General features: G+C 41.2%; 1 protein-coding gene and 1 long non-coding RNA gene across 8 annotated transcripts in view; one reads left to right on the top strand and one right to left on the bottom strand.

The window, feature by feature from the left end:
- Window positions 1-1,118: 1,118 nt before the first annotated feature.
- On the bottom strand, window positions 1,119-26,123 carry LOC142448068 (uncharacterized). 3 transcript variants are annotated; one of them, XR_012784500.1, is made up of 5 exons: window positions 25,999-26,123; window positions 25,584-25,728; window positions 3,946-4,216; window positions 1,916-2,235; window positions 1,119-1,277 (listed from the first exon to the last, which is right to left on the bottom strand). It is a non-coding gene; the product is annotated as an uncharacterized LOC142448068 (long non-coding RNA). The 3 variants fall into 3 exon arrangements; XR_012784498.1 differs by lacking the exon at window positions 25,999-26,123 and having other exon boundaries at window positions 25,584-25,811; XR_012784499.1 differs by lacking the exons at window positions 3,946-4,216; window positions 25,999-26,123 and having other exon boundaries at window positions 25,584-25,811.
- Window positions 23,686-26,134, top strand: part of ZFHX4 (zinc finger homeobox 4) — a 216,747-nt gene continuing 214,298 nt past the window's right edge. For all 5 annotated transcript variants that reach the window (XM_075549551.1, XM_075549550.1, XM_075549549.1 and 2 more), the window contains exon 1: window positions 23,686-24,035. The gene's annotated coding sequence lies outside the window, so the exon portion shown is untranslated. The remainder of the gene's footprint in view (window positions 24,036-26,134) is intronic.

Below are 26,134 nucleotides of genomic sequence, written 5' to 3'. Positions count from 1 at the left end.
AGTGCGTCTACCTGATACTCTACATTACGGGCACATTCCTCTAATCCCCACTAACATGCATGACTTCCAGGCTTGTCTGTGCTCTCTGCCTCTTGTTCGGCAGGGTCCGAATTTTTAAGGCACCCTATAGGCACCCAGGATTGTGGTTAATATGACTAAATAAAATCTGCTAATGAAAAGACCAAATAAGATTAACAAACCATTGCTCATGTTTACCCCGTCTCTTTCTTCCAGTTGTTTCCTGTCTCTTAGCAATGTCAGACAGGCATACTTGGACTTTGTGAACAAGTGGTTTTCAGAGGATTTCAAAAACATATCACCTTAATTGTATAATGAGTTTAGATACATGAGCATGGCCAATGCTGTATATTTGTTCAGTTCTATTTGCCTCGGTATACAGTGCATTAGAGTTCTGCTCAAGACCCCACATGTCCCTGAGAGGACACCTGAGAAAACAGATGGCAGTCCAATAAACTTTCATCATTAACACCAAAGAACAATAGAAAATAATGCCCAGTGTCTCTTGGAGACAAACGAATTTTGTTCAAATGTAGCCGGCTGACTGTGGATATTTGGTTTAATTTCAGCAACAAGTCTGCATGAGAATGCTGTTGGCTCTGTCAGATGGAAACCCCTATGTTCAGATGTAAAAGGTAAAGTTAAGAGGTCTAAACACACTTTTCATCTAATTCATTTCATGCTACAGTGAAATTGGGTAGAAGATTTATGACTTCATCCTCTCCCCTTTTGTCTCATTCGCTCACATGCTTAGGATGGCCATCCTGCGCCCTGGAAGGCTACACTTCTGCTGCCCAAATCATTCTGACCACCTGGCCGATCTGCACTGTGCTCACGGTCCATCAAAGCAGCTATACCTTGCTTGTAACTGTCAAGAGAAAGGGCGCCTTTTGGTCACACACCAGGGCACAAGTCACCCAAGTCAAAGGACAAGGGAGAGATGGATATTTGTTATTTGTGTCAGTAATAAGGATGGGTGGGGGTTGCCTTTCTTTCTTTCTCTGAAATTGTGTATTGCATTGACTTTGAAAGAAAGCAGAAAAGTTAAAAATGAAAGGATGCAGAATACATATCAAAATATTTCTTTGTTGAATAGATTTTACTGTTTATAAAATATGTTGCTGTTTACATGACTGTTATACGAGTCTTGCATGTCCCTTTATGCTTCCACGTAATTGTTCCTTTGGGGAAATGGTATCTTCACTTCAAGGCGAGGAAGGAAAGCACTTTTTCTCTTCCCCCAAAGAGGGCATTGTCATCTGGAAAAAAAAATAGGACCCTTTTGTTTTCTCAGTTCAGGAACACACATGTATCCACACACATACATACACAATAGTGACATGCAGAAACTAAAAGGGTTTTAAAAAGGCAAAGCATTCTCAGTAGTTCCTCATATATATTCATTTCAATGGAATTAATTTTCCCTTTATTGTTCTTACATAAGATTTCAAGTCAATCATTGTTCTGCTACACTGTAAGTTTCTTAAGGATAGAAAGAGCATCTCATTCACCATTGTCACAGCAGAAATCGTTCAAAAATTTTAATCTAAGGGTAATTATAAAATGAAAAATTATATTTCATTTCAAATTTTATCCTTAGATAGTCTCTTCCACATATGAAGCTAAGGCTTCTCAAGATTTTATATTTATAAACTCAGCATATGTAATAAAATAGTCTAAACTACGGCTCTGCTTTTAAAGATTTTCTTCTCAGATGTGATTACACCTTGATTTTTAAGAAAATTCTTGATGCAAAATATTCTCTAGTTGAAAATATCTTTTTTAGGATCACCTGCTAAAAGACATCTTTTTTTCAAAGAGCAAACCAATATACATTAATAGCTATCAAAATCCTCCATAAAGGAATAATGATCCACACTATTTATTAAATGCTTACAAAGTGGCAGGCAGGCCCTAAGCTGCTTCACACAGTATTCAAGAAGCATCTCTTGCCATGAGTATGTCGCTGGAACTATCATCCCCACATTATCGAAAAGGAAACCGAGGTCTGAAGAGGTTAATAATTGGTACAGGTCACAACGGCACATTAACTGGAGCTGGAGTTCCAACCTCCATTTCACCAATTCCAGTGCTTCCATTCTGATGTACTTTGCTCTCTTGTTTGCTTAATAGTAATTGCCTGCCTCGCTGACCTATTTTCTCCATTACAGGTGCTAGCGACGTGTAATTTGCCTATATCCCCATCTTCATGGATGCCTGAGGAAAAGACAAAAAATGAAAAAGAAAGTTATTTTTAACTTAACAAACGTCACCGGCCAGTGTAGCAATCAAATATATATGACCCCTTACATCTGATTTTAATCAAGGCAGATATTTATTTATTTATTTATTTGATTAACTTGTATTGAGCACTAGTGTTTGTAAAGCATTCTCTGGGCATCAGCAAACTCTGTAATATTCTTAATGAAGCAAAACCCTTATACGGACCTCAACTGTGCACACAATAGGGCCTGGCTTGACAGTTGTGGTCAGCTTTCCCATCAGCTGTAACTTTTATTTGTAAATAAAATAAGCAATTCTCAAGGAAAGACTTTTTGAACAAATACAAATGTAACAGAGGTAATCGAGGCAATCACCGATGAGAGTCTAGGAAGGAATGCATTGGATCCTAGCTGTCGAGGAAAAGCGAAACAAAAAGCCCAGTAAGTGCCCACAGAGCATCACAGGCTTCTGCTTACTCTCCTGCAATGACATATAAATGCACGAAGCGCAGCTAAAAATGTATACTAGAGTCTTGTAAAGGCACGCACCATCAATAACACCCGTTAACTTTCCAGAAACGCAAACTCTAAAACAGATACCTTCACATAAACTAGTTGGCTTGGACTAGACATGTGCATCTGATCTAAACCCATGGGTCGATTCATGCCACTGAGAGTGCGGGGGGGGGGGGGGGTTTAGATACCAAATCACCAGAAAGAAACCTCAAAATAAAATCGAGCTACAGACAACATTCTGATGATGTGTACTGCGTGCCCCAGACGCATGTGCCCCTTTCCGAAACCACAGCCAGCAGATATGGGCCAACGTTCTCACTGCCGTCGGGTCCATAGTGATGCATGGCGACCATAGAGGGCACAGTCGAACGGTCTCTGTGTGGCCCGACAGGAATACAAAGCCCCCTCTGGTGACTTCCTGCTGCTGGCCACATGGTCAGCAGTCCAGAAGGTGCCAATTACGTCATCAGGGCTCCTCTGAGCTAGGCATATTTTCTACTCTTTCTTAGCTAGGAGATGAGAAGAGGGATTGTTTCTCCTACATTCATACCGAATATATTTTATATCCTCGTCAGTTATAAGATAATAACTTTTTTTTCCTCCTAAGTGATTGTTAGAGAAGCGTCACAGCAACACGCAGCCAAAAGGCTGTGTTTCACATCTAGTATTTATTTACCTGCTCTATGAGTTTAGCGTTGGGCACGTCACTTAGCCTGTACCTCTATTTTCTGAATCTGTAATTGAGAGTCATGGTAGTACCTCCACTGAGAGGTCAGCAGTGGGACGACAGTGTAGCCTGGAGTGAACACCATACGGCCACAGAGCATACACCTTCGCTCTAACCATAATTTGTCATCCCCAGAGTCAGTGAGGACTGACTTGGTGGCTAAAGCACACTGGTACCTCTCTCCTGTGAGAATTCATCAGTCTCGCTATTCGGACTTCTAAAACAAAAACTTCTAACACATTTCTGTTTCATTAAATGATGAACATTCTGGGTGGGTCCCTTTCCTATGATCCTCCTTGAAAAGGAAAGATGATCACTAGACAGGCTAGTGCCTTGGGCTTTGACGGAGTTAGGCCAAGAGTGGGCATTTGCGCTTCGAATACATTCCACTTGTTTTCACTACATCCCCACCACCCCACTCCAAAATAGGGACTCACAAGTTAGGGGAGAATTTTAAGTTACCTGACATTCCGAGTCAAAGAGTTGCAATCTGTCAGCGGCTGTCTGCTAGAAAATTTTCATGCCCAGAAGCAGTAGGGGCCATGATAATTCACAGATGCGACTTCCAGACACTCCCATTTGCCTAGCACAAAGTATCCTGTTTCGAGCTGTGAACTAGAAGGGCAACAGAAGCGCACAAGGAGGATGTGCAGGGGTCACCTCAATGGTCTTGCAGTTTTTGTTGCTGGGCTGTTGTTTGGTGCCCTCTAGATGGTTGCTGCTCCTGGCAACCCTGCAGACAAGAGAAGGAGGTTCTGCCCAATCCAGGTCAAGCCTCGCAGTCATTGCCCAGTCTGAGCCACTGTTTTGCCATGGTGACAATCTGTTAATCCATCGAGCTGGTTATCTAGCAGTTCTTCTGGTGGCATTCCTTTTGCACTGTCAGTTTTTTTGCATGCATATGAGGCAACGGGAAACACCATGACTTGGGCGTTTTCAAGATCTTTTGCAGCAAATTTGCCCAATGCTAGGTGAAGTAATTATGTAACACTTCCATTTCCCCAAACATGTCATTATCAAATTAAGTGGAAATTCGTATATAAATGAGTTTGTAGGTCTTGAGAAGACGATTTGTAGTTCTCTGAAATATGAGTGGTGCCACGGCAAACAATTATACAAATAAAATGGGGCCAGCAAGGAATAGCATCCAGAGGAGTTAGAAATGCACAGCAGCATGAATCTAAGTTTGTGCCACGCTCTCTGTTGTTGCTGATGAGGCACAGATAAGACTTCCCGTAGGGAGAGAAAAATCTATACATATATTTGCTTACAATTTCAATCCTGAAGTTAGTTGGGCGGGACCTTCACTATTCTCTCAAACTAAGAGAAAACACAGATGCACCCTTCACGTGAAGACCATGGTGAGGAGCCACTTGAGAAAAGGAAGGAGTCAGCAAAATAATAAATTTTAGCTTGCTAATTACGGCATAATGTTTTAATATTTATTCACTTATACTTGAACAAAACTATTTTTAAAACCTCAAAGACTCTCAACCTCTTATATAATTTCTTGTGAAATATTTCAAAATATGTTAATACTACTGGACCATTTGAATCATTTTGAAATATTTTGAAGCATGGTCCTTAGCTCTCATGATTTTTTAACTTACTTTTAAAGTATTTAGAACATATCAATATATAAGTAAAAATGATTTTAACCAAAATCTGTGAAGCAGAATACTTGCAAATATAATATCAACATTTTTGATATATTTTAAAACAGATATGCATATTTTAGTAGCTATCAACTACTTAATAGAAGATGACTCCTCCAGGCAATTTGCAAACTATGGTTTCATCAAGATATATGTAAGTGTAAATCAGAAATCTTCAGTTCGCCATCTTTTCTAAACAAGTATGCCATATCTTTGCTAGCTCTGTTTCTGTAAGGCCTTCATAAATCTGCTCCACGACATGGGCTTCTTAGAACACAGTCACAGAGCCAAATACTTCACGAGTATCGTGAACTCGAATGCTAGCACATTTATCTTTCTAGAGAGAGTTGATAATTTCCTCTATCTTTGGGGCATATTTCATTTTTCGCACAATCATTCTTAAAATCTATCCCTTTATTAATGTAGTTTATTGAAAGTCACTCTCCTGCCAGCTCAGATCTTCCAAACAGAAACAGACACACCTTTGAATGTAGAAACGTAAGTGGTTTCCATCCAATGACTGCTACATTTCAGAATGTGGACCCTGATGAATTGAACGGCTCAAATGGCATCTAAACATTTTTCTCAGTTTGCTACTCCTAATATTTCATTTGTTTTTATTTAAATCTACTAATACTATCTAAGTGGCAGACAAATCTAAGATTCACTATTTTTGACTTATTTCTAACACTGAAGGTGTCTTTGCTTTAAAAGCAAAGTGGATAGAAATATTTAATCTCCAGTCTTCCAACCTAAAGTGCTATATTAAAACCAGAAAGAAAAGGCGGGTGGGGGGAGCGCTCCCTTTTCTGGAATTATACTTTATAGTTTTGTATTTATTGAATGCATTCATAGGCTCCCTTAGGATGTGAAATGTATGGAAATATATGTGCATTACTAAAGAAAGAACTAAATTTATTCTTTCCCCACATCATGCTCTTCTTTGCAGTAGAGGATTTTAATTCAATACAGAGTTAGAATGAGATGGAGCCAATTTCCTGGTCTATATGTGTGACAAATGCTGAAAGTGGCACAAGATTAACAAATTAGTTGAAGTATAGATCTTAAAAGATTTTTTTCTGTGTCTCTAGATCAAAATTTATACTTTATTTGAAATGAAGCCTTCTTTAGAATTCAATAATGATTAAGGATCTCTTATTTTTCTATATTTAAGATGAAAAGATGAGGTGCATGACAACGTAGCAACAATTTTTGAAAGCAATTTTTATGTGTAGAAACACTTATAAAATCTACATATTTTAATACAAAAGAATTATAGTCATCACCTAGCATTTTGGATTAAAAAATTCCAATGCATGGCTTTTTAAAGATGATGAAAAAATACTTATTCCCCAAATGAAAACATACAATGAAAAAGAGTGCAATTTATTGATTTCTGTAGCTTTTAAAGGGTAAAAGATAATGCTTACAATGTAAGGGTCTAGAGAAATATACTGTCTTTCTTGGAGCCATTCTTAGCTTGGTTTTAAATAAAAAACAATCAGTCTTGGCTGCTTTACCTAACCTCAGAATCATGTGCCTTGATATGATCCAGATATCGAATCCCGAACGATCAGAACATCTGTGACAATAAAGGCATGTAACAGTTGTGGAATTGTTTAATTTGGGAGAAAATGGCTATGTATAATAATCACATATGCATGCATTGATTATTCCTCTTTATCTAGAAACTTCTCTATTTTGAAAATGGCAGGAATTATCTTTAAAGATTCTTAAGATGTGAAAGGGCTTCATAAAAGTATCAGGAAGTAGGTGTTTGGGATTTGGCTCACTATTCAACTTTCCAGCCCAGTGATAGTCCACCTGTTTTGTTTGGGTTTAAATTATATAAAAATAACAGCATCTTAATGCCAGCACAGTCTTCCCTGTTGTACCCAAACATGATAACATGCTTAAAATTCAAGAAAAGCTCTATCCAGGTTGTATGTCTCAGTCACCCTATCTACGTTCACATATCTGTTCATGTTGACAGACTATGTCATAATACATCAACAGAGAGATCAGCACAGAAGAACAAAATTTCATCGCCTGACAGCCAGAAGAAAACTGATTTTCAGTATTAAATTAGTAAAAAATGTACCATTACCTCACCCTCAATCTGAGATGTTTGCTATAATCACAAGTATATGCAAAAGCAATTAGACTGGTTCATATCTTTGGTATCACTTTTGCTGGCAGTTTTTTTTCAAGTCTTTTTGTGTTAACTTATTTTTTAACATCTTAGAAGCAAATTCAGGAAATTTTAGAAAACACGTTCTTAAAAAGACAGGTGACATCACACATTCAAAAATATATCTGCCAGAGAGTTCGAGGCTAGTGTCTCCTATATTCACCACCACTGAGCACCTATTCTCCAGGGACACAGAAATGGGTATTTAACCTTCTGCTAAAAGCTAGGTACCTTTTTCATATCATATCTTGAAGCCCTGCATTTGAATGTCCAGAGACTTTTAACAATACCTGTAATAATAAATGATGTCTTTTGCAGCCCAGTGCATCAGCTGCCACTTAGGCGTTAATTTTGCCCTTGTTTGAACACCCTACAACATATGCACTTCTCTTTTGTCTATTATCCTAGAGTTGTGCTATTCCCAAATATTGACATCATCTACTTTTATCAGCATTAACTGCTCTGAAGCTTCCCAGGCTCATGCTCAGCTCTATTTCTTCCTATTGATTATCTTCCTCACTCCAGCAGGTAGCTAGCCAGCGAAGCTGTCCTGAGAAATAGCTTCCAATGACTTTATACGCACAATTTACACGGAATTGTTTAAAGAAGATATTAGCCTCAATACAAATCAGTGAACCTCATTTAGTCAATACCGCACAATTCCACTGTTGGCACCCCGTCACATGTTAGTCTTTGCAGTCAGCTGCCGTGCCCAATCTGCACATTGGCCATAGTATTTAGTTTCATATTAAAACAAAGCTGGGATATATATATATATATATGCTTTTGCTTTTCACTTTGAAATCCTTTCAGTATATTTTTTACATCACCTCACTGAGCCATGTGATAGTAATATATTTTGAAATATAAAAACCTGAGATTAAATGTTTGATTTTTGACAGTGTTCTTAAATATAATAAATTCAAAAGGAAATACTGTTAAGTTAAAATGGAGTGTTTTTCATTACGTCCAATCAAATGGTAGACAACAAAGGATCTTTTATTTGAGAATATGAAGTGAAAATGAGAACCAGAAGAACTTGACCAGGACAAGGTCCAGCGAAATCGTGTTGGGAGGAGTCTCCAGATTGAGCTTGCGTGTTTCTTTTGCTAAAAGTGAATTAGCTAGCCGAAGATATGCTATGAGGAAATATTTTACAAAGACGCAAAACTTAATGCTTTTTGGAGATGAAAATAAGGTCTAAGAGCAGTTGACTTTGAAAATAATTTTAAAGAAAGATCACATATGAAAAAAATTGCCACAGCATCTGATCTTTTCTTGTAATCATAACAGGGCAATGTTTGGGGAGAAAGTAATGCTAGTCCCCTCTTTCTCTTCCATGAAAATGCTATAGGATTCTAGCAGTGTTTACATTGCAGAGTTTCCCCTCTTCAAACTACTGGTTTACGATAGTTAATGAGATGACATCCAAATGTTGAAAACGGGGAAATTCAAATAAAAATCTAAATGTGAAATATAATATAATGAAAGAAGTAAGCAACATAGTACTGCTCCGTATGTTTGTGCAAATATTGCAAAATGAGCTGCAACACATTAAAATTCTTCAGTGGTTGTGTAATGTGTAAGTAAAGGTTTATATATAAAAGCCTTAGCTATCCAAAAAAGGAGTTTTATATGATATTATCGTAATTGTTTTCACTTTAAAACATCACTCATAACTTAGAGTATATTCTGAAAAGTTGTCACTGAGTCAATTTACATATTTTGTTGTAAACTGAAATAGGTTAGAATAAAACATACTGGTCAAAACAGTTTATTTGCTATTAAATTTATCCTGTTGCTTCAGTGACTGCGTGGCAGAAAGACTTAGAAACTATGAGTAGGAGATACAATACTGGTCTCTGTTTCAGAAATTTTCAGTGGTCTTGTGTATCTCCCATTGTTAAGTAAAAAATACTAAATAAATCAAAAGAATGAAATGAAACAACCACTTTAAATAATGAAAGATAACAACAGGAGTGACATTTTAGAACGCATTCTTGGGAAGCAATTAAAAATCCAATCATGTAGGAAATTATTATAAATACCTCCTAGTTTACCTAGGAGATTATAAAATGTTAAAGGTGACCCCCCCCCCCCCCACCAGCCTGTGCTTCCTCTTCTGTCCTCTTTAAACATCACTCATTGGAAGCTGGGGCTCTGAAGTCCAGGTAGAAAAGCCTCACTCAAAGAGGGCCAGGCCAGCCTGATCACACATCTCCTCACACATTTATTGCAAACTGACAGTCCTACAAGCGCTTTCTTTATTATCACAAAGATTCAACAAAGAACAATTCAGGGACCAAGGGGAAAAACAGACCCAAGCAAAAAGAGAAATTCCATAGCAGCATATTCAGGCTGCATACGTGCAGGTATGGCAAGAATAATTGTGATATTTGAATGTGACAGCATTTTTCCATTTAAAACAGGTCAATAATCGAAATCCAGTAGTACTTATATCTAAGGATCTATCTCTACACATACTTGCACACATTATATGTAGTGCACAAAAATAAATTCTGGTCCACAATTGCAGTGCACAAGCATTATTAGGCTTTCTTAGTTTGATTAATATCATTTCTGTGTTGAATAGGTATATGAAATACGTATGATGTGCACTTACATATTAAATTACAAGGGTTTCATATGTTAGCCCACTTATGTGATATTATTATATTAAATAAGATTATATGCTTTATATCGTGATTGAAATATAAGAATATTATCAATGAAGCAAATCTAAGCATACGCAATCAAGCAAATTAAGAACATTTTTAGAAACTAACAGGAACAAGGTAAAACTTTTAGGTCAATAGATGTGCTAATATTTTTCTATAGAAAAAGTTTTCAAAATTAAGTATACTGCTTTAAATGTGAGTGAATGGTTCAAATGATGTCAAAACATGAAATTCTCAGTTCTCTTCAAAAATAATTATAAACTATAGTTTTAAAAGAAATACCTTGCTCTGGTTAAACTTATTGAATAGAAAGGAAAATCACTTTTTTCCTCTCATTTTACTATGACTTATCTATACAAGAAAGCATGATTCTATATAAGTCATATAAATCTCATGAATGATCACATTTATAATGTATATTAAAGATACATATTGATTACTGATATAGACTATCAAGATCATGCTAGGAGGACATATATAATTTCATTAAATTAATTATAGCAGCCAAATAAAAATGACAGAGCTCAGAAATTTCAAAAAATTTATTTTCATTAAGAATTATTATCAGTCAAAAGAAAAGTGCACCAAATATTCACTATAAAAGTAATAATACTAATTTCTATGAATTATTATCATCTTAATGTAAATTTAATGCCCAAACTAAAACACACACACACACACACACACACACACACAGGATTTTACTACCAGAAATTATGCTTTTATCAAATTGAAACAATATGGAAAAGGGGACTATTACATTGTCATCCATATAACTATCTTGCTTCTAAAAGATGTTTTTTAAAGATTTTTTTATTCCTAATTTTTCTTACATACCAATATACTAATAATACTGCCACTATTAATTTTGTACATAGGAAATATTTAAAAGTAGGAACTGAAACATACATCTATCCAAAATGATTCCATTTACTTTAAACAGTTAATCAAATTAAGTAGCTAATTGGGATTTACATTATATTTTCTTTATTGGATATATTTATCTAATACATGTATAGAAATATATACAAGCATATATAAATCAACATTAACATTCCTATAAAGAATATGCTTATGCATTATCAGCTTGGGAAGATTGTAGCACAAATACATATGTATATGAATGCATCTGTGACTATATTTTATGTGCAGAAAAACCTTCTCCTAATTTAAGGTAAAGGTGTGTGTGTGTGCATGTGTGTGTGCATTGTGTGTCTGTGTGTGTTGCAGTAGTAAAGGGGTGGCGGTCCTAAAAAGAAATGTAAAATCAAGGATGCTAACAGGCTTAAAAATGCATATGGAAGAATTATGCTATTAAATAAAGAAATGTAATTGATACTCTACCCCTGTAGCTCCATCTCTCCTTTTCTCTCTCTCTTTGCTACTCTCTCCCTACATGTGTTTTTAGGTGTGACCACTCACAATTAAGTGAACATTTAGAATAAAAGGAGAAGGTAGCTTTGGGAAGATTTAAAACAAGGCCTTTTGGTCAAACTTACTAAATCAACTGAAAAATAAAGCTGATTGGATTTCCTTTCCTGAAATATGAAATAAAGGGGATACAAAATAAGCATGAAATAATAAAATATTTTTGGTATCTTCAAATAAACATTTACTTTTATTATTAATGGACCTATAGTATCATAAAATATTTTCAAAGAATGTATTTTCATACATAAATCTGAATTACATAAATCTGAATGGATCCTCTTTGCAGCATAAAGATCAAAGGTCCACATAAAGACAGATCTCCTCATTTTATGATTAATATAATTCTTTCAAACCTCCCAGTTGAATGATTTAAAAAATAAATCTCCTTTTTTGGGTGTTCAAAGTTTGCCATTTTTAATATTGTAGGGGTGGAAAGGGAAATACTACAGGCCTCCATAGGAAGCATTTCCACGCTATTTTAGGAGTAATACATTGGCCACCTTTAAGCATATGTAGTCAAATAGAAACTCAGTGATAGTGCTACAGCATTCAAGTAATCCCAGTAAGTGCCTTCTACAGAAAAGAGCACTTTATGTTGAGTATCACTTAGTAATACCTGACTACCTAGATTTCTTAAGTCTTGAGGTTAAAAAAAAAGTTCTTTATTAAAAAAAATACAAATCTATTTAAACTGTAAAGTGATAATGCTGCTGTTTGGCATGAAATTGACACAACGTTGTGAACCAAAAGTTATCTGTGACCTCTCATGTAGATATATTTATTCCCTAATCTTGAGCTAATTAGCAAAGCGGCGCGGTGCTATGCCCAGCAAACTCACGATGGTATCAGAGCAAGAGTGTGGTTGGAGGGGGTGGGGGTTGGTGTGGTGGTGTGGAATGCCTTTTTCTTGGTTCTGCAAAGGGTTGAGGGCCTAATTATTTTTAAGTATAATCTAACCCACCTCTTCTCATGCTCAGCTGCTCTGAGTGACACTATTTGTGATGCCCAGCGTGCTGAAACTGAGCAGGTTGCTGTCAGTTTAAAAATGACTATAATAAAAGGGACCATGAAGATGGATCTTGTGATTTTGCGTTTCTAATCAGTCATCTGTGAAGAACACTTTTGCTTTGATTCAGCAGACTGGTGACAGCCATGATTGATAGTGCACAAGGATGAAAAAAGGTTATTAACTGTCTTCCTATTAAGCTCAATGTATTACGCCTCTAGGTGCATCTCATACTTTAAGTTAAAGTACTTCCTCAGGTAAGGTCAAGAATGATCTCTGTGGACACAGCATCCATCCTGTTGAAAATGAACAAACCATCTGTACATTAAAATTACATTTAATTCCACTGTCTGATGCATTTTTATTAGAGAGAAATTTCTTCCTAATAGCATTTGTATTGTAAACACTAACACTGTAGAAATTAACTTTAAATGTAAAGATGTGAAGTTATTCATATCTAGCACGCATGTGTCATTTACATAAGCCTACATTTTGAGTAAACAGAATTCACACATTGTACAACTTTTGAGAGTATTTTCAAGGTAAATGCTAAAATTAGTCTAGGACTAGAAAGCACATATCTGTATTGCTTATGAAAAAGTTAGTTTTAATATTCAATCATCCATAAATAGCAAGTGTATTTGAAAGAAAAGCTTCATACGCATATATTTAAAATATGAAATTTCTATTAAAAATAGCTGGACATGTTTATATATTTTTATAAAGGCTTGGTTTAAATAGTGTGTTAATGTAATGATTTTACCTCAGTTTAATTTCTAAAGATAAGAAACATTTTATATACATTTGAATGACAATATCTGTTCTGGTCCTGAGCTAGCATACATGCACATACATGTAAAAATATACTATAGGTCCTATACTATTTAAACTTTTCTAATAACTGAGTACATATTTGATTTGATCAAATCAAATAATAAAAATATAGATGTCATTATATTTCCTGTGTTCATTTATTTTTTAACAAAGCCAAAGTTTACTGGAAATTTTTCATGCCGTTCATTCAACTTCTTTTGAAAACATTTAAAATTTACAAGTTTGGCTAGAGGAGACAACACATTAAATATATGCATTTTAATTAAAAATTATAGTACTATATTTCTTCTTACATTTTGTACTGCAAACACTCAGCACAAGACAAATGTAATGTGAATTAGCCGGAAAATATTTGAGTCACGATAACGTGGCACGGTAGAAAAGGGGGGCCCACATTTCAGCTCTGTGTGCTCAGCGATACTTTGTTGAGCAACTATGCAGAGTGGTGCAGAATGAGAAAATATTACTTGAATGTTATTAGAGCTCAGTGCAGGAAAGACCATGTTCCATCCAAATGTTTTCTCTAGCATAAGCTGTTTCTTCAGAGTTAGTTATTATACCTGTTTTTAGCTTGTAATAAATTATATTTTGAAAATTCACAGTTCTAATATTGAAATCAATCAATAATGAAATATAGAGAAAATAGGACAACAAAATCAGAGATTTCATTGAGTTTCTCTTTAGGTCCACAAAAATTGGCTTCTTCTCCCTCCCTGCTTAATATTGCAATTGCTGTTTTTAAGAAGCCTTTCCAAGTTTTCTAGTATGTTATGCATGCCAAGTATAATTCAAATACTCACACACTGAGAGCCTCTTCATAAAAAATGTTAGATCAATACAAAAATTATTTATTTAATGAATTGTGTTTATGTGGAGTGGACTTAAGTGTAGATTTTAGAATTCGCACATGATTTCCTCAATATGACACGTTAACTTCGTTTTAAATGGATTCCCTCTTCTGTCCTACAGAATTTCAACAGGCACGCTTGTGTTCCAAAATTTAGATATCAGTGATGATATAAGTAATGGAGGATGAAATGTGGTCAATTATGACATTCCTGTACAAATATTTGTCCAATGTTGTCCAAATATTTGTACAATCATAGCATTCCTATACCAGTCTTTGTTACATGTTTCACAATCAAAGGAAAAGTTAATACAGAAAGGCATGTGTTTGCCCAATACATTGCTTCTTTTCAAATCAAAAAGAAGAATGCAGAACCAAATTTGTCTCATGTAAATTAACATGAAGCTCTGAAATGTGAGCACCAATTCCTGTCACCCTCCACCTGCCTCATTTGAAGTTCTTTAAGGAAATTGAGGAAGTACGAGGGCAAAGTAGGCCCAAGAGGAAGACACACATTTTCCTAGTGATACTTTTCCTGGTCTCCTCAGCTTCTTCCCTTTACAGAATCAAGATGTGGGGCACATACTGCCCACAAGCACACGGTATTTTATGAAAGATCGAAGCAAAGGTAGTTTGCAGGTAACGTCTAGGGCATCTCTGAGGAAGCCATTGATTTTAGCGAGGCTGAAATTCATGCTCAGCCGTATTGTGCAGAATCCAACACTGGCAGACCAAAAAAGTTAGAACGTCCACATTTCCCTTTACCCCTCCTGGAACTCCCAAACAGAATTTGTTTCACGAATGTTGTTCAACTAAGTGATAGAACTGGCAAGGAAAATAGCCACGCCTTTGTGCAAACCCCCGAAATTAAGTTCTGAGGTTACTGTGACTTGATTTCATTGATTGCTGCAGCACAAAGCATCTTAAGTTTAAAATGTCTTAAGTCGAAGGTTCCTTTGAGCTTGGAACGCTCCTCCACAGCTCTTCCAATCCCATTTGCTTCTCCTGTCCTTCTCTCCTTCCTTCCCCAGCGCCTATTAAGGGATGAGGGGGGCCTGGGGGGTATGAGCTGGGTGGTGCCTGTATGTGTAGCTGGTGCTGGGAGGCCGCCAGCTGGGGTCCACTCCTAGACCGTGTACCTGAGCGCAGTGGCCACTCTGCTCTTCCGCCCAGCCCACTCCTGTGTGTAGTGTTGCTGCTGTCACGCCAGCCGGTGATTTGATAGGCTTGTCGGGTTGCCATGGTGTTGACTTCTTGCCTCTGAGGAGCTGCCCAATGGCTGGAGGTCTGGGATTAAAGCGGGAAGGAGCAGCGACCACAGCGAATTTCAGTGGCAGCTGCAGCAGCTAGAAACCAGAGAGAAGAGGGCTGGGATTCAGGCTTTTACATTGCGCCTAGTCCCCGCAGCTTGGGAGGGACGGAGATGAGTGAGAGGGTGGAAAATGGGACCGGCGACCGCTCGAAGTCAGAAGGTCCTGGTGAGGGGCTCGAGATGCCCCCCAGAGAGACCCAGAAGCAATCTGTGCGCACTGGGAGGGGACATCTTCCAGAATTCGTTATTCACACAAGCCTTTCCTGGGATGATCACCCTGAGAGAAAAGGAGTGTTAAGAGGAACCCTGGTGGATGATGCACACACACCCCTTCCCCTACACACACACACACACACACACACACACACACACACACACACACCCCACACCACACCACACACCACCTTTCATCGGAGCAACGAAGCTGTTTGACAAATATTGAGGGACTCTACAGAAGAGGACTTTCAATCACGGACACGAACTTCTCCTGAGAGCCACACGTGCAATGGGACGGCCACCAAGGGGATGGGACAGTTCCCCGGGACTGTGGCTAGCAGGGTAGCGAGAGAGGGCTTGTGGCACGCACCACCCCAGACGGAAATTGTAAACTAGTAAATGAAAGGGAAAGAACCCGCTTCTGGTATAAATTAGTAGGTAGGTGAAGGTTACGCAAAGAAGAAAAGGGAAAGTAAAGCTGTTAAAAGAATAGAATAAACCCCTGGGAGTCCTACCCGGAATCCCCACCCCTCCACCCCCCACTCCCAAAGCCAAGGAAGGAGGAGGAGAAGGAGGAGGAGAAAAAGAGTACATTCTGGGGTGATGAGAACTCTCTGGAATGTCTGGAGGAGAGGCTAGAAGTGCGAGGGTAAGGAGACCCCGGGTGCTAAATAAATTGCAGGGGGAGAGATGGGGGAGGCGGGGGGGATTCCTGTTCTGCGGGCCTCCGAAGAGGCTTAGAGATTCAGGCGAGGGGGGCTCCTGGAGAAGTGAAGTACCCAAGTTCACCTCCGGAGCGTCAGCAGGGAGGAGGAGGAGGAGAAGAAGAGGAGAGCAAAAGGGAGGGAAAGGTGTGAGCAGCTCCCGAAGGGCGTGGAAACCTCGCCCCTGTCCACTGGCTGCAGCCGGGGTGGAAGCGCGCATGTTGAGACCGAGGGCAGGAGCTTGGAGGGACTGCACAGCGGGGCAGGGCCAGCCTGCTGCCAGCCAGGTGCCCGCAGCCTGCGCCCCGGCGGGAGCCGGGCGGAGCAGGGACCCTTCTGGCACTGAGCAGAACTGCTCCCCCCGCTTGCCCGAGTCCAGATTCGCCGTGAGTCCCAAACACACGCCTCACTACTTTACAGCCACTTTCATTGATTTTCTTTAACAAATAAATATAATGCCCGTTACAGCAATACGTTCTCTTGCCGCAGCTAGAGCGCTATAAGCTCTGATCACTGCGTTTCTCCAGACAGCAGTTTTCAATATTTCCAGTTCCATTCTCTTCCCTCACTTAAAAGATCACATATGTGATCCCATTCAGGTGTAGAATGGTGAGTCCGTCCACCTCTCCTACTTGGGAATCACCGTTTTAGAAGAAGCAGAAGGCAGCTTCAGACCCAAGTTTGTAAACCCGGTAGGGCTCACTCAGATTTACATATGAATTTTCCCCCTCATAAGAATAACTCAATTTGGAAGGAAAACTAAGGCGAAGAAATGGGTGCGTTTGCAACTGCAGGGAAATGAACATTAATCCGCCAGCCACACCTAAACTGCTCTCTTTGAGTTGTCAAAAAAAAAAAGGAAGCAATATCCTTCATTTAAAATTTTTATTTTAAAGTAGCCGCCCTTCAAAAGCTGGTTTCTGGAGGTTCTTCCACACATGTTGAATTATTCATTATTGTAATTACTATCATCATTGTCATTATCCCTTTCCATGTGGAAATAATTTTATTATCGTAATTTGATAGCTGAAGAATTTCCTGTTAGTCGTTTGATAATCATTTTTTTCTGCTGAAAAGAAAAGTTTTGTTTATAAATGAGATAGAGAAAATGTTGAAAATGCTTTGATGTTTGCTATAGATTTCCGTTTATCTAATCGATCGGAATGCCAATAAAATCGATTAAAGGTTTAGTGTTTTACAAACAACCATTTTGTGCTTTTTGATTTTACGTTCAGAATGATTTTAATAAGGCTAATGCTTTCCTTTAACATTCTTCCTTTTAAAAATCCCAACCTTCGTCGTTTTCCCTTTTCTTATAGGAAATTGCCACTTAAAGTTCTTGTAATAGGAAAATAAACAAAAAATATAAGCAATTGCTGAAATGGTTTAAATTTCACTCTGTTGTTGCTCAAGGTATTTAAATAAAGCCCTTAAAAATCTCTGTGAATTATATGCGATCATTCAGTGATTGCAGAATATTAAATTAAACTTAGATAAATCCGCATTGAAGGAGGCAGCACCCAATCCTGAATTTATTTCCCATTTTCTCTAACAGCATCACTGCGCGCTCCTCTCTTTGCAATGACAATGTGCCAAATCTGGGCATTTTGAAAACATTTTCCATATGCTTTACCAGGGGACTGATAGACAAAGAAGAAAAGGAGATGATCTTTGGGCTCTGAGGTATATTTTCTTTTACATTCCTTCCCTCCCCGCCCCCCCTTAAGCTTTTACTGATCATCATTTTAAAGCAAAAGTTTGAACATCATTTAATTCTTCTTGATTTTGTTTTGGTTTTTGCTTTCACCTTCCTCCTACCCCTCTATCTTGTAATTAATTCCGGAAATGGAGTTTCGGTTACAATTGAATGTAAAGGTACATTTAATGTGGGTACGTTCCTGTACCTTGGAAAACATTTTGTTTCACAATCTTTGATTCATTTGGTTTCTGCTAGCTGCCTTTTACAATTAAAGGTGGATTTAATTATACGTTTTATAACTTAGATCAGATGGGCTGTTTGTTTGCTGTAGGATTTAACGGTGCTTTTGTGTCTAATGTTTAGGGCCATTGCATACTGAGGGGGTGGCTTTTCTCCAACTGTAGAAATCTGTACTTTTGTCTTGGAAATGTTGATGTTTGGGTGAATGTAATGTCCTCTTGTAAAATAATTCTCTTTAGTGACCCGGGTTTCAGTAGATTATCTATATGGCACTTCATTGACTAGATAAAGATGCTTTAGGTTTAAATTCTTTCACAACTTTATCTGCTGTTCAATAAAATCACAGGTAGTCTTTCTTTTTTTCCCACTTGTCTGTCTTTTCCCACCTGAATCGTTATCTGTTAGAGCTAGCTCTCCCCTGGATGATATCTAAATTTTTTGCTTGGATACTGTTCCTGGAACTCTCGCCCTGTAGATTTGAGGAGGGTGTGCATGGGTTCCTGTGTTTGGATGGCGTGAGTGTGTAAAGTATGGGGAGAGGTGTAATAAGGGATCCCTGTTGATTTTCATAAGAGCTGTGGAAGTGCCTGTGAAGTTAGAGAACTGCTATTGTTTGGGAGTCCTGCCTGATTTTGTTTATAAACACTGGACTGGTTGCCTGGGGAGAAAGGAGGTCACTGCAGTGTCTGAGTTCTGACCTCTGAAAGGCCACAGGGTGTCTGACTTTTCTCTTTTCCTTTCCTTTCACGCTTCTCCAATTCTTCCTTCCTCAGACCCACTCTATCCCCTCTCCCCTCCTTCATGCCTCTCCTTACCTTAGAAGAACTTTGCCTAATGACACTCCCCCTTGCCACCCCTTCCCCAAATACCTTATCAGAACTACCCAGAAAAATAGAAATAAAATCTACTTAAAATGAATTCACTCTGGAGTAAAAAACCAAGACTATACATTAACCTAGGTAGAGGGCAAACAAGCAAACAAAAACCAGGCATATGGCTTTATAAAGACACAGACCTGGGGTGGTAAGGGGGAAATTTTATGATAAAATAAGATTACAAAGGAGAGAAGAGTGAGCCTGTGGTGGGGGGGGGGGAGAGCAGAGGGGGAGACCAATGAACAAATGATTTAATTACCCTCAGATACTGCACAAGTATAGACACACTCAGAAATGCCTTTCCCTTTTAAGTTTCACTCCATTTAGTCCACCCTCAGCATCAAGAGAGTTCATCCTGGATACAGGTCATATTTTAAAATGACCTTTTGCTTCTCTTTCTTAGTTCTGAAGAAACATTTTTTTCTAATTGTAATGAGATTTGACTACCCTACCTCACAATATCTTGAATGGTTTCACTGTAAATATTATGTGTTTGTGACACCTTCCCAAATAAGCTGTCAACTTCACGTCTCTCCCTCCCACACCTACCCCACCATCAACCCCCTACCCACACATGCATACACTCACACAGAATGACAGACGTTGGCAATGGGGTTTAAGTGTGTTTTGAAAAGGAGTGGCAGAGTTAAATAAAAATGTCCCTTAACTCACTGCCTTTGTTAAATAGCCCCCGGGTGGAGAGGACCCAAGGAAAAGAGAAAGGAGGAGGGGGGCCCAGCATCTGAAAAGTGTCCGTGCTAAGATCAAGGGTAGCTCACGTCTGAATCTTGTAATACCTCTTTTCAAACTGAGCGCATCTGTAGACCCCAGAAGGGTGGTCCCCAAAGGCTTGGAACCTTTCCCCTTGGGCTGGGCTTGGCCTGGGGCTGGGGGGCCCTGGGGCGGAGGGAGGTGGGGCATTTAAGAGTCTGGAGCAATCCGTGAAGCCAGGGCGGGGGAGGGGAGAGTCAGTCCTTCCTTGAAGGCTCTAGTTCAACCAAGTGTAAAGTCCCGGAGTGTCCGAAGCTGCGTAGATTTCAGGAGTAGAACGCGCCAAGAAACAAACAAATAAACAACCCAAAACAAAAGTCTTGAAGTAGACATTATCTTTTTTTCTCAGTGTTACTCGTTGGCTCCTAACCTTCTGGTCAGTTCCCTTTGGTCCTCCGGACAGGGTCAGGGTCCCAGGGCTCCGGACTGACTTGAGTCGCCTGGAGTAGCGCTGGAAAGTGCAGGAGGGGGGTTAGGGAAAGTTGCTGGTGCGACTTCGAAATGAAAAGTAGCCAAAGGATCCGTTAGGGTCAGGGCGTCTGCAGCCCCGGGTTCGTGAAGCTTTTAGGGACAGAGGATAGAGGGACGTTGCGCGGGGGGAGGGGGTGTCAACGGCTGGGGTCCCCAGAGACCCGAGCGCAGGAGCTGGGTGCCCTGACGCTCCGGGGCCGAACAGGCCAGAGAAGGAGGCTGCGGAGCCAACTGGCCGAGCCTCGCGAAGCGCACGGTGCGGGGGACCAGCCCGCCGGCTGTCCTCGGACTCGCCCGCCTCGCCGTGCCCCTGCCCGCGGCGCCGCGCTCCCAGCCGCCCAGTCCGCCCCGCCCCACGCCAACCTGCCGCCCCTGCCCTCCAAGGCCCGCTTCCGAGGCTGCGCTCCAAGGCCAGCCCTGGCAGAAACTCTTGACTGTGTGCTAGTCCCTCTCTGCCCCTTCTTCTTAGCCCATTCAGTCCCCATCTCTCACTCCCAGCTTTTCTTAGGCAGAAGAGAAAGAACAAGAAAGAGATAAAGAGATTTTTCAAAGGTACGTTAGGAAGGGAATACTCGCCAGCAGAAGGTATTGCCAAAGTGGGCGCCCTTCTCATCAATCCTGCTGCCTTCATTTTTTCCTTTCGTAGTTTGGATCCTGTGCATGTCCCCCCCCCCCCATACATGTGCCAAGAGAAGATGGGATGGCGGAGTACAGGCGAAATAGCCATCAACATTTTAAAATTATTTCCCTGGTTTGATGTTTGGTGTTTTGACATCAATGACATTAATATTATTGATGATGTTTCGTGGATGGGGGTAGAGGAGAAAGCTATAAAGGAGAACTTGAAAACGAAATGATCATCATTTCCCTATTCTTCCAAGCCAGAAAGAGAGCCCTTTCTTCACCTGAGCCTGAGACAGACGTATTGTTCTCAGGTGTTTCCTTCGTCATATGCGTTTCCTCCTCTGAAATCGCAGGAAATGGTTTTTCCATCAGTGAGCTTGTACGAGAAGCCCTCTCCCAGCAAAGGGCTTGATCTTTTCTGATTTGAACCTGAAAGTTTCCCTACCTTCATTTCCCCTCAGTCTCTTTAAAAGCTCTCCCCACCCCCCATATACATACACCTCAAACAGTTTTTTAAAGCCAGAATATTTGCTCTCTGGGGTGTTTTTCAGTAAACAGTAACGCTACATAAACACCCTTTTCACTTGCAAGTTACAGAGAATTTAAATTTTACCCCCTTGTGCATATGTGTTTCTTAAGGCACATGGATAAAACCCCACTGGGGTGCAACCAGACACTGCTAGCATGCTGGTGACACCGTTGCCAAGTAAAGGGGGGCTGCAAACAAAGTAACTTAAAAATCTTGGAAAGCAGTCCACTTTAAGCGGTTTCTTCCCAAAGAAGTTTGAAATGGAATGGAGTCCTTTGGCGAAGTAGATCATTTTCTTCCTGTTAACATTTATTACCCAGAGTTTCTAATACACCAGTACACGCAGCGACTCCAGATTCCAAAGGCGGTGGCTTGTTGCCTTTTTTTTTCTTTTAATAAAGACCATATCTGGACCTTATTCTCTACTACAAACCTCTGGACGTTCATTGTAACCTCAGCCAGCTGCTGTGGGCGACTAACCTTCCTGATCTGGGCCTGTCTGACCTTTTATCCTCCCAGGTGTTTGGTTTGGTTTTTAATCTCATTTGTATCAATCCTAAAATGCCCAAATGTTCCATGATAGCACTAGATTTCAGGCCCAGAAAGGTGGATGTTTGCAGTCTATGTTGTTTACAGGGCTATGTGATCAACCTTTCTGTTGGTATTTGGTAGCTTTTGGTGCCTAAGGCCTAAAATAAGGCTTTGAAGGAGATGCTGGTGATCTGATCTTCAAAGGCCTGTCAACTCCAGAGGAGTTGACACTTCACCTGTCCAGGAAGCTGGACATTGCCAAGTATTTCCTGTTTTAACTCTCTTGGTTTTTAACCCACTTCCACTCTAAATTTCTATTTCTGAAATGTTGCAACGATGGTGTCTGCTTGGGTCGTCTTGTGGTAGTGCAGCAGTCCATCAGGAATCAGGATGCTGAGTAGTAATGGATATATATATAACATATATTATACACATTCTGCATATTCAGTAGGGAGTGTTTAAAAGTATGTCTATTCCTAGTTTTAGTTAATTATCTTTTAATGAAAGTGTCACTCATATTCACATCTGTAATATTGGAAAGAGATAATTAGATTTTCAAATGAGAGTCAGACACCTTAAATTTTGCACCAGAAAATACCAAGTATATATCATTCTAATGAGATCGGTAGTGCGGTTTGAAAATTCATCCTAATGTGCTGCAAAAAGGATAATTCGACAGACCTGCAGATGAAAGGTTTTTGTCTAAGTCTTCTTTAAGACTTCTTTAATGCTATTGCATTGACCTTATGCAATTCTTATAAAATATATATTTTTAATTACAGGTTAGAATTGTACCCCCACCATCCCCCTGACAACAGTCCCCTTATTCTCTTTTGGAAGTTTACTTTGCCTTAACTAACTGCTCCCAGTCCAGATGCCCTGGGCTTTCCCTCCTGCGCTTGCAAGCAAAAGATACATGTTTAAAGAAAACGCATGTGGATCCCGAGTGCAATCTCTTCTTTGAAACATGCTGGGCAGAGGGAAGCTAGCATGTAGCCAGGAGCCCTTTATTTGCATACATCTGCATATGTACCCAAGACCCGCAGCATTTCTGCATTAAAGTGCGTTCCAGTACGCAGCAGAATAAACTAAGCATAGAAAGGTTCTTCATAGCTCTAACATAGTTCTGCTTAAAGCTTTCCTGTAAACAAATCTCTCGTCCGATAATAATTACTTTGCTTCATTAAAAAAAATCTCGAATAGTTAAAGGCGGTTTTTGTGTTTTATTCCTGCCCCTGGTTAAAACTGTGTGTGTGTGTGTGTGTGTGTGTGTGTGTGTCTAATGAAGTTTTGGAGTAGCGCGCGGGGGGCGCGTAGGGTGCGAGCCCCGGAGGTCCCCATCCCCTGCCCTTTCCTCAGTCGCGGCGTGCTGGGCTCCAGCCACAGCGCTTTGAGCCTTGGAAACTGCGAGGCTCCCGGGCTGCTACGAGTCCCGGCAGCGCGTCATTTGCAGTCTGGGGAATGTTGATCACCTCACTAATTACACCTCTCTCTCCCCCCTCTCCCTCTCCCTCTCCCTCGCTCTCCTCTCTCATTCCCAGAGTGCATATCGGGAATAGACACACAAAGACATGCGCACTCAACTTAATCAGCCATTTTTTTAAACAGGGCTAAAACGATAATAATTAGCAGAATAAAGACATATCGGATTTTCATTTCCTTTACTCCTTTCCCAACCCCTTCACAACCAAACAGCGAGACCGCGGTCGCCACATGCTTTAACTCCTCCCGGACCCCCGAGGACCGCTCCATGCCCCCCACTTTCTGCTCCAGCGTTTTGATTTTCACCCAATAAAGTTCGAGGATTATTTTTTATTTTTTTTATTATTTTTTTAATGAGCCCTCTCGTTTTACTTGGATGTGATCAGCTGTAAGTAAAATAAAAGCAAAACAAAAAAAGAGGCGAAGATCGAGTAGGAACTGCAGGGGAAATGGAAAGTAAGTTTTTTCTTTAACTTTTATTGAGTAGTTTGTGTTAAATTTAGGTCGAGTATCGATTATCTTTCCAGCCTGATCTTGCACAATCTTTGATATTTCGCTCTCTCTCTCCCTCTCCCTCTCTGCCCCTAGCTCTCTCGCTCTCGCTCTCTCGCTCTCGCACACTGCTCCTCATCCCGACTATCTCTTCCGCTCGGCCCCCCTTTTTACCCCTTTCCCCCCTTTTTTGGCTTCAGAATTTGCTTTGCCGAGGGAGGGAAGGGGTGCCAAGGGACCTGATTTTCCGCTTTCTTTTGGGGGTGGGGGTGGTGTCTGCGTTTTCTGGGATCTAACTTTTGGATTAAGTGGCGATGCTTCACGTTCGATCGGGCTGTTTTCGCTCCCTTTTCCTGTCTTTTCGGGTTCTGCCTCCACCGCGAGCCTGGGGCGTTCTCGTAGCGCGGAGAAGCTGTCAGCTCCGAACGGCGCGCCCACTGCCCGGGGTCCCTGCTCGCCCGGCACCCTGGGCGGGATGACTCTTCCTCCGCACCCATCCTCCGAAAGTTTAGACGTTAGTCGATGGAGCTTGGAGCCCCTCTCTCCCTTCCCTACCCTCCCCCTCCCGCCCCTTTCAGCCTCGTTTCTCTTCCTCCTCCTACCCGCTCCCCCCCTCCTGCTTCCCCTTCTCAAGTTCCCCGAAGGGCGCGGAGAGGCCCCGGGGTCTGTGCGCGGCGCGCCGGGCGGGCAGGGGGTTCCGGGAGGCCGTGCGCGCGCGGGCTGGGGCTGGGGCTGGGGCTGGGGCTGGGCTGGGCTGGGCTGGGCTGGGGTTCCAGGTAGACCGCCACTCCCGGGCCCGGCGGGCGGCGGCGGCTGCGGCGGGCTTGCGGAAGACGGCTCCATGCGGCGCGGGCGCCGGGAACGCGGGGCAGGTCCGTTAGGAGGCGGGCTCTCCTGGCCACCCGGCCGGAGGTCGGGGACGCGGCGGCCGCGGACTTGGGGCGCGTTCGCCGCTCGGTGTGTGTGTGCTTTAGAGCCGAAGGCTGACGCTCGAGGCGCGGGGTCAAGGCTGTGAACCGCTGCGCGGGATGCTTTTCCTTTCTTTTTGGCAAAGGGCACTGTGTGTGTGTGTGTGGGGGTGTGTGTGTGTGTGTGTGTGTGTGTGTGTAAGTAAATGAAAGGGAATTGGGGGGCTGTGGGCCACCATGAGAACTGCATCAACCCCAGTCATCCTCCCCCCCCCCCAAAAAAAAAAACAAAAACAACAACAACCCGGTTCTCTGGCTACAAATGAACTTCACCTCCTTCGCCTCTCCTGGAATCAAGTGCGCCTTCGGGCCGGGAGCGGCTCATGGAAAGGGGGCTGGAATGCGCCGGGTCTCGTCTTCCTTCCACCACCCCCCATCCCCGGCCTCCATTCTTTCTGCTCTTTTCCATTGGAATAAAATAAAATAAAATAGCTCATGGAATTTTATAAAGTTTCATTGCCTTAGGCCAAGTTACAAAAGCTGCCCCCTCCCGCCCCTCCTCTCCTCCGGAAGACAGTGAGGTGATTTGTATTTCTTTTGTTACCTGTGATCCGGGCGGGGGGCTCCCTTGAATTGCTCGGGCTGGGGTCCTGCCCGGAGAGAAGGCTCCAGCGGGTGTCTTTGGCCGAGACTCCTCACTTCCGCGCGGTTCTGGTGAGGCTTTAGCTACCGTTCGCTGAGACACCCTCCTTGTAGGTACCAAAGGTTCAGATCTCAAACACGGCCATCCCCCCCCTCACACACACACCGACCCCTAAACACACACACACACATACACACACACACTCAGTTTCCCCCACCTCCGGCCCCCACCTTGCCTTTTCCCCTCCCCCTCCCCCAAACAAGCACACACAGACACATAGGCACACAACAACAATAAAACAAGAACCCCCTGCCCCCCAATCCAAACAAAACCCAAAGACAAGTTCACTGGCGGAAGATGGTGGATTGACACTGACTCAGACAGAGGCAGGTTCACCAGGAAATCTGGCCGTCCGGTTTTCTGACAGTTGCATTTCCTCTCCTTGAGTCCTCCCCCCTCCCCCCACTTTTTTTTTTATTAACTCTGTTCCATGTTTAATCAAGGATCATGTA

Source organism: Tenrec ecaudatus, chromosome 5 (genome assembly GCF_050624435.1).
Source record: "Tenrec ecaudatus isolate mTenEca1 chromosome 5, mTenEca1.hap1, whole genome shotgun sequence".
Lineage (NCBI taxonomy): Eukaryota > Metazoa > Chordata > Mammalia > Afrosoricida > Tenrecidae > Tenrec > Tenrec ecaudatus.
This window is presented reverse-complemented; position numbering and strand designations above follow the sequence as displayed.